This window comes from Python bivittatus, unplaced genomic scaffold, assembly GCF_059951505.1.
Source record: "Python bivittatus isolate LINGU-HERP-01145 unplaced genomic scaffold, Pbiv_v1 ctg000480_np1212, whole genome shotgun sequence".
In the NCBI taxonomy this organism is placed as follows: domain Eukaryota; kingdom Metazoa; phylum Chordata; class Lepidosauria; order Squamata; family Pythonidae; genus Python; species Python bivittatus.
Genome location: NW_028277075.1, coordinates 28,858,404 through 28,867,020, shown reverse-complemented (window position 1 = coordinate 28,867,020; position 8,617 = coordinate 28,858,404).

The following is an 8,617-nucleotide window of genomic DNA, read 5'->3' as shown; positions in this document are numbered from 1 at the left end:
AGCATAAATATGTGAAGAAGAAAATGTTGAACAGAATGCTAAAGAAATAACTTATTCAGGAAGTTCATTCATTTCTTAACCTCAGAAATGAATAGACAGCTAGTACAGGTTACTCAAAATCATAATAGACTTTCATTAACCAGCACCATTTAACAATTGGCAGCAACATTTTCCTTCCTTTAAATATTTTTCAAGGATAGCTTCATAGAAAGCACAAATTATAGTGGCTAACTCTGAGTTAACAAAGAAATATAAAAAGAGTCCTGTTGGATCAGAGCAAAAGGCCTCACCTAGCCCACCATTCTGTAACCATAGTGGCAAACCAGATGCTAGTGAGAAAGTCCACAGGCAGAACTTTCTTCATTTAAGCAGAGCCAAAATAGAATTACAGAATGGGAAGGTTGACAGGGACCTCTGAAATCATCTAGTCCCACCTCCTGCCCAGATCACGTGCTCAAAAATATACAATAGCTCCAGAACTGATTCTGGAGAGATGCAAAGACCACCTGTGAAAAAGCCCTAAAACGTCATCTGGGAAGTTAGCCAGATGGATCCCTGCATTCAAAAGATTAATTAAGGGTGAGAATAGTGAGGAAAGTCTCAGAAAGATAACAAATTTCAGTTTAGAGATCTGGATGTTGCTTAATAACTCAAGAAAAGTGCCACAGGAAAGTTGGTAAATTCAAAAATAAAATAGAATTGGTTTTGTGTGAAACAAAGATTATTTATCCACTGTGGATAAATGAAAAGTATATTTTATATGCAGAAGTGAATATACAGTTAAGGGGAAAAGCTTGAAATATCTGCTTACCCTGACATTATCCATGCAAAAGATTGATCAAGAAACAAATATTCAGGCGAATCAATTACCTTTAACAGAATATTGATATCTGCATATATACTTAAAATTTAATAAAATTGATTTTAATGGGGTTTCAGTGACAGGAAATCAAATTTAAGAAGTCATTTAAGCAATAACTCACAACTGCTTTAAAACAGTGCCAGGTTCGATGCATTTTAGAAATCAGTCTGGTTCTATAAAAGTTGCTGAAAGCATTTTGATTTTTCTCATCGAAATGGCTATGGCCCTCTTTCCTTAGCAGAGCCATGACAGATGATACATGGCTATCTTGCCCTGTAGAACAAAACAGTGCCATGTAAGAGAGGTTCAGATGGTCTTCATTTGATGCCTGCCAAGTCTTGGATCTTTTCTCAAGGCATGGGCTTCCTCTTCCTTGATCTTTCCTTCAACCTTCAGGTCATTTCTGTTTCATTTTGTGTGCTTGGTTCATGATGGATTTGGGCACACTTTTGAAGCTAGCTATCTGTATTTGAAACAAAAGCCATCGGGGGGGGGGGATCAATGTATATCATCCTCCTTATGATAAGAGGTCTATCACTGGTCTCTTGCCAAAAGTCAAGCTAATTCTTTACTCAAAATTCCCTTCAGGTGCAAAATATACTGGGAAAAGATTATTTTCATGCTCTAGGGAGCATGACCATGGTTATGGCCTCCTATGGCCAAATAAAGTTATTTAATTTCATCTTATTTCTAACACAGCACTAGCTAATGATGGGCAATTTGTCAGAGTAATAGCCTAGATGCCCATTTCTTTTGCTGAATATTGTTTGTATTACTTCTAATTTGTGGATTTCAGGAGGAGATGCCCAAGTTCTAAAACTTTATTTGTGAAAGGGGAAGGCTACAAATAGATTCCTTTAATTTAGCTATTCACATTGATTTAAAAACCAATCCTGGATAGTATCATCTGAGCCCAGCACCAACAAAGGCCCTGCACCATGGAGTTTGAGGCTGGCCAGCATCAGCAAGCCCAGTGGAGGGAAGGCGAGGTGATGCTGAAGAGGAGGAAGAGGAGGAAGTTGACAACAATGGCACTGAGGAGGAGGACAGGGAGAAGGTCCACTGGGAGTGGCAGTGGCAGCAGTAGGTAGACAGTGGCAGCAATATCTTGGCCATATTGTGCAGGGCAGTCAAAAGGGCAAAGATGTGGGCGGGGGGGAGATAGGTGGGTGGCAGTTGAAGTGGAGGCAGTTTGCACAGGGCAGGAGAACATGACACAGGATGCTGCGATGGTTGTAAATGTGGGCTGGTCGCCAAGTGCCCGAATTTTTATCATGTGACCATGGGGACACTGTGACTGCTGTAAGTGTGAGGACCAGTCATTAATCCATTTTTTCAGTGCTGTCATAACTTCAAACAGTCACCAAATGAATGGTTGTAACCCAAGGACTACCTGTAAAGTGTATTTTATTATTTTAAGTAATTACTTTCAGGACAGATTAATTAGACACATATACAGATACGGCTTGGCATGAAAGTATCTTCAGGACTGCCTTCTCCACCAGAATCAACCTGCCTTAGTCATTTGCAAGCTTATAGGCACAGCATTTCTGGGGCAGTGCCTACAGAATCACCTCCTATTTAACTTGGGCCCTACAGTTTTGGAATTATGAAACTATGAAAACAAACCTGTTCAAGAAGGCTTATGATGATACATGGAGCCTAGGAGGGATTCATTCATTCATTCATTCATTCATTCATTCATTCATTCATTCATTCATTCAATCAATTTCTAAGTCCATCCACTCACCAAAAATTCTGGGCAGTTTACAAGAGGATTAAAAACATCAAAATAGAAAACTAGAAATCAAAACAACAAAGCAAGCATGCTGGGGAAAGATAGATCCTGTACAATGTTCTAGGTTTGCACATTCACCTCAGAGTCACTGGTCTGAGATGGGCGGCTATATAAATTGAATGAATGAATGAATGAATGAATGAATGAATGAATGAATGAATGAATAGTCCCAGCCCAGTGCCTCTGGGGTGAATGCATTACAGTCTTTAGATGTTATTTTATAATAATGTAATCTGATTTTTTTACTATGAATGTTTTATTTCCTGTGTTGTAAACCACTGAGATTCTTGGAACAGTGGTGGATAATAAATCTAATTACATTCCAGTGGGACGTATTTTTAACATTTAAATTGAACTCATATTCCTTCCATATAATCTGGAAAATGTGGAAAGTTTCAGGCTTTGGGATATATGGTAAAATGCCTTTCTGCATGTGTGTGTATTGGATGCATGTATAAGAAAGCATAAATATAAGAGAACTTTCTCAGGTAATCAAGGGACAAACAGATGGCAATGGTCTTGGACAGGTGAAATTGTGCAAAGTTACTAACACATACATCTCAGCCATGTATTCCTGTAAATCCCATACCATTAATTCCCTAGTAAATGTAGGCAGTTTGTTGTTAGATACTGCTGCCAAGGAAGGCCAACATTGAGGCGGCCTTAGTTTTGTCAGGAGTTATTGGTCTACAGTTACTGATAACATACTATTAGTGGATGTTGTGGTACACCTCTCTAAGTGAGCAATAATGAAGCCTGCAATTAAACATGCAGCTGGAACTGAGAACTGATTGAATTTGAATGGAAAAGCAGAGTTTACCCTTGAGCGCTCCTTGTGCCAAAACTAGCTGAAGCATCTCTAATGCGGAGGAATATAAGGGAAGAAAGTGTGACTGATCTTCCATGGTCTTAATAAGTTCCAGCACTATTTCCCAATCTGGTGCTCTGCACGTGGCTGGCATACTGTCACATGGGAAATATGATGGAGTTCTGGAATTTAAATATGGCAAGGAAAACAATCCTTTACATGTCATTGGTTCAGAGAGTGACAGTGTTAAATAATAAGGTCAGGGCAGATCCTCTCAGTAAGAGACTTACTGCAAGGGCATGTTGTTTTCTTAGCACAATATGGAAATGGTTTGCCCTTACCCTCTTCTGGGATGGTTTTCAATTTTCCAGTATAGCCCACCACCCTGACATCTCCTGGTAGTCTCCCATCCAAGTACTATCTGGGTCCGGCACACATGGTCTTTCTCTAGGTCAGCCCAAGAATGCTAGGTGCTCTCAGCTGCTGTGATAATGTTTCATGTAGTTAATATTCCAGGAGTTCTTAAAACAAAGTAAATACAAGTCAAGCTGCCTAGCTTCCTGGCTTACAAGAAAAAAAAAGGGTTCTATAAAAGCAAATTAGTAAAACTATTGCCATGTTCAGCAGAAACCATCAAGCCCCAAAGTCCTCCATCTTGGCTTGGCACATAAGGAAGAGGTGAGGACAGTATCTATAGAAAACAGAATTTTGTAACACCTTAAAGGCTTTCAAATTTATTTGGGCATAAGCTTTTGTGGGTGGGATTCCATTTTACCAGAAACAGCTTAAGATGCCACAGGATTCGTTGTTGGACTTGCTGCAATGAATGCTATCTTAGTTGCTTCTCTGGAGTTTTACAGACATCCACATGGGCTCAGTTTCAGAGGAGATAAAGACATAGGCCATCCAATGGGTAGGTTTATATGGGAATAGGTCCAGATCAAAGCTTTAGCTGCCTCAGTATACACTTTAAATTATTAGGAATTCTATCTTCAAACCCCATAAATATTTAGTTTATTAGGTAATTGAAAATCCTTGTTATCTAGAAAGTTAAGTAGGTGATCTCAAGTTATGTCTATTCAGTCATAATGAAAAAAGGGCAGTCTAAATCAGGTATGGGTTTATGTTCAGTAAACTGGAAATGTTTGACTCCAAGGACTCTAACGAAAGAAACAAAAATAGAAGTAATAAATGTATGCATGAAAACTCAACAGATAACAAAACCCACCCTCCCACACTAATTAAATTGGTGAAACAAAGAACATATTGAGGAAAACAAACATTTGCTTGAGAAGTTATCATGAGGTTAGCTGTGGTGTTGGAAATACATCTTTAAAGTAGCAAATGCATCTGGCTCCCATTGGTTGATCTTGAGGTTCTTGGGGAGAAAAAATCCAGAAGTAGCTCCATCAAGCCTGAGTCTACCTCTTTAACTGAGCTTGACACCTAATGACTTCATAAAACACATCCATGTAATTTTCTTCTAGATTGTCCATATTAGCCAATGGTGCATCAGGACTAGACTTTGGAGTGGAAGGCAAGAGCTTCACTCAGCAGAATGAGTAGATGCCTTCCCCCCAATGCAGTAGGACTGAAGGCGGGGCGGGGAGGCAGAGGTCCTTAAGACAATTAAGTCTTGAAATTATGTAACAACCTTACTGATCTCTAACCCTCCTGCTTTCACTTCTGATCTCAGGACTCACAAGAAAATCACTATTTAGGATACAAGGAAGGGCAGCTCTCTCAAATTCCTAAATTAATGCTATATGAATTAATATCAGGAGGGGATTCTAAATTAGAATGACTGCTTTCAAAGAGCCCAAAGTGGCTACTATGATGGAACAAAGGCTGGAATATCAAAGCGCTAGAAATGGCCAACAGGATGGAACAAAGCCATATATTCTTCCCATTTATAGAAAACCAAAGCCCATTGTTCTGTTCTTGATCCCAACCCAGCTGATAGTTGTATCTTTCTCAAGCATATGGTGACTGAAATTTATCTTCTCTTTCCAAGAGGCTTAAATTTCACCACAGTCTCAACTATGAGCAATTCATCAAAAACCATTCAACCTTTGGAGAATGAATAGCCTATTCAAATAAAAGTTCTTTATTGATATGAATACTAACTTAGAGAAGGGAGACTCCATAATGTTTATGGTGCTGTTTGGATACTCTGAGGGGTTTTCTTTGTTTTCAATTTCCCTTATGGCATCAATAGAGTTCCAAAAATGAAATAAGTACATCCAGATTTCCTAAATGCTGCTCAGAAAAAGAAGAGCCTAACTAGGAAGCAGATAGCATGATCTGAAGTCACTAGTCTCACTCCCAAAGGCTGGAGCACTTGAAACTCACATAAATGCTTCAGGTGAGAAAGGGTACTATACTTAGCTGAAGGATGACTGGATTTTGAAGCCCCTCTCCATAATTTAACATGGGAGGGTCCTCTTAGATTCATTGAAAACATGGTAATGAAGGCAGGTTTTTTCCCCATCCCATCATCTTCTGGAACATCATGTTAAATGTAAAGTAACTTTTCTTTAAGGTAAATAGGGCAATCTCCAAGATGTTCTGTGCATGGAACATATGTGGCCTTTACAGGTCAAAATCAACACTCAGCAGCAAACCCAACATTTTTTCTGTTGGTTGTTGAGTGTAATGGGCACTGGTTGCCAACCAGACTTTTGTCATCTGCAGTAGGCATCTCCAAGTACCCTTCAAAGGTAGCTCACTATTGAATGTATTTCTTTAGTCCAAACAGAAAACCCTATGACAAGAGTTTAAAAAAAAATTCCCAGAAGGGTGTGTAGGTGGTAGACTAAAACAAATTTTAAAAAGCACTCCAAAGAATTGGTGTATCCAAAAGCAAAGACAAATACAGAAGACCCTGCATGCCATGGTCCTAATCCTTTAAGGGAAAGATTATCAAACTTTCCAATACCAAAATCCTTAAAATGATAAACTCTATGAAGCCCTTGTGATAAGTAATAAGTAGTAGAATTGGTTTAACAATAAAAACAACAACAACACTGTTCACTTCACCTGAAACCTCCTTTTCTTCTCCCCAACACTTTCTCTCTTCCACTAGCATAAGGAGTAAAATCCAGCAGAAAATAACATTGAAAAACCCTGAACTCTTATTCAACACCTTTGTCTTTGCTGCTGGCCATGTATTTGTATTCTGCAAAATGCAGCGCCCAACTTCAGCATCAGGCACTGCATTCCAGATGACCTCACATAATTAATTTAATTTTGCATTCCCGACAGGAAATGTTTGAGTGAGTGGAAAGCTGTGGTGCGCAAGCCAGAGCCAACTGGTTCTGGATGAGAGGGAACACAGTGTGAGAGGACTCCAGCTTTGTGATCTGCTCACAAATCCCAAAGGACTCAAAACCCACAGTTAGAAAACCCCAATTTAAGCCATGCATGAAATTTAAGCCCATGCAATATAGAGAGGCCACAGCCTTATCGGCTGACAGAGCATCCAACATAAAATCCAGCTGGATTTCAATGTTTTGGTCCATTATTAACTGTATCAACAAATTCATCTGGCACCTTCACTGCCTGGATCAGATGGGAATGCAAAATTAAGAGGAATGTCTTTTTTTTCTGCCTTCGAGTCAGTGTTGACTTCCGGCAAGTACCTGGACAAGTCCCTGCAGTTTTCTTGGCAAGATTTCAGAAGTGGTTTGCCATTGCCTCCTCCCTAGGGCTGAGAGAGAGGGACTGGCCCAAGGTCACTCAGCTGGCTTTGTGCCCAGGCAGGATTAGAACTCACAGTCTCCTGGTTTCTAGCTTGATGCCTTAACCACTACACCAAATGGGCTCTTTGAATGTCATTAGCACCTTGGTAATACTTCATGCACAGTGTGGCTCCTCCACCTGGATGTCTACAGCTGCTTCAGTCCTAATCAGTGCAATACCTTTTCGGTTTTTCTGTTTAATACCTGAAGATGAACAGCCACCCTGGGAGTAATCATTTTGTTTTGTCCCAAAAGAGAATGGTGAAAATTAGTAAATTGATGCATATTAAAGATGCTGAGTTAAATTTATCAAGCAGTGCTCTTTGGGTTTAAATTGAGATCATACATATGTGTTTGCATCTTTTTTGTATGTATTTCCTCTTAAATTGTTTCTGTTAGAAGCTGCCCTCTTGTTCTATTACATGCAATGAAATTGTCACCCATTGTACTCCTTCCTGTCCCTAGGCCATAATTTATTACTACCTTTTTCTATCATTCTTGGTAATTCTGTGCAATACACCTCTTCTGCACCTACTGAAGTTTCTGTTGCCACTATAATATTGTAGTTTATTGAGGCCAGTTTAGCAGGTAAGACAAAAGATAAAAAATATCTGTTTGGCACAACCCTCTGTTCGAAACACCACTCCATTGCTGTATAGACTGCCATAGGATGCCATAACCTACCTCTAAAGCTCTAAATAATCATCACAGATTAGGGTGAAAACTGGTTTAGCCTTCTCTGCTGGCTGCAAAATTTAGTCTAATTTTTCAAATGACTCTTTTAAGCCACAGGTCTGGTTCTTTGTCTTAGGTTTACTGAAGCTCTTCTATGAGCATTGGCTGAAATAGAGTCGTGGCCTTTCATATTCTTGGAACATTTTCATTTAGCTTCATCCATTGCTTCCCATGGCCCTGGAAACACTGCAACTGCATTGCAGTAGGAGTGACCAGGGAACATTTACTGCAAGCATCTTCATGGTAAAAGGAAGAAGAGAGTTTAACAACCAAGACCTAGATTCCTTAACAAATCTTGCACAATCAAAAAATTTAATTTTTTTAGCCAAGAAAATATTTCCTATACTCATTTTCTGATTGCCAATCATTAATTTACTCATTTATTTATTCCAGACTTCAAATACTGCTCTCTTACCCAAAACTAGTAAATTTTTAAAAAAATCCAAAGGGACGATGTTGATTCCTTCCTATATTATAGTTTATGTCATGTGCATGGGAGGAAATCCAAAATATATTCCAGAGCAATTTTATTCAGATTTGCTTCTTCATGAATTAATCATGGAAAACCTAAATAACTATGACTTTCAAATTTCAAATCCAAGATCTTAGCTGGTGCTACAGGAAAAATGTACAATCAGGAAACAAATTTTCTGCCTCCTCTTGCTTGCAATCCT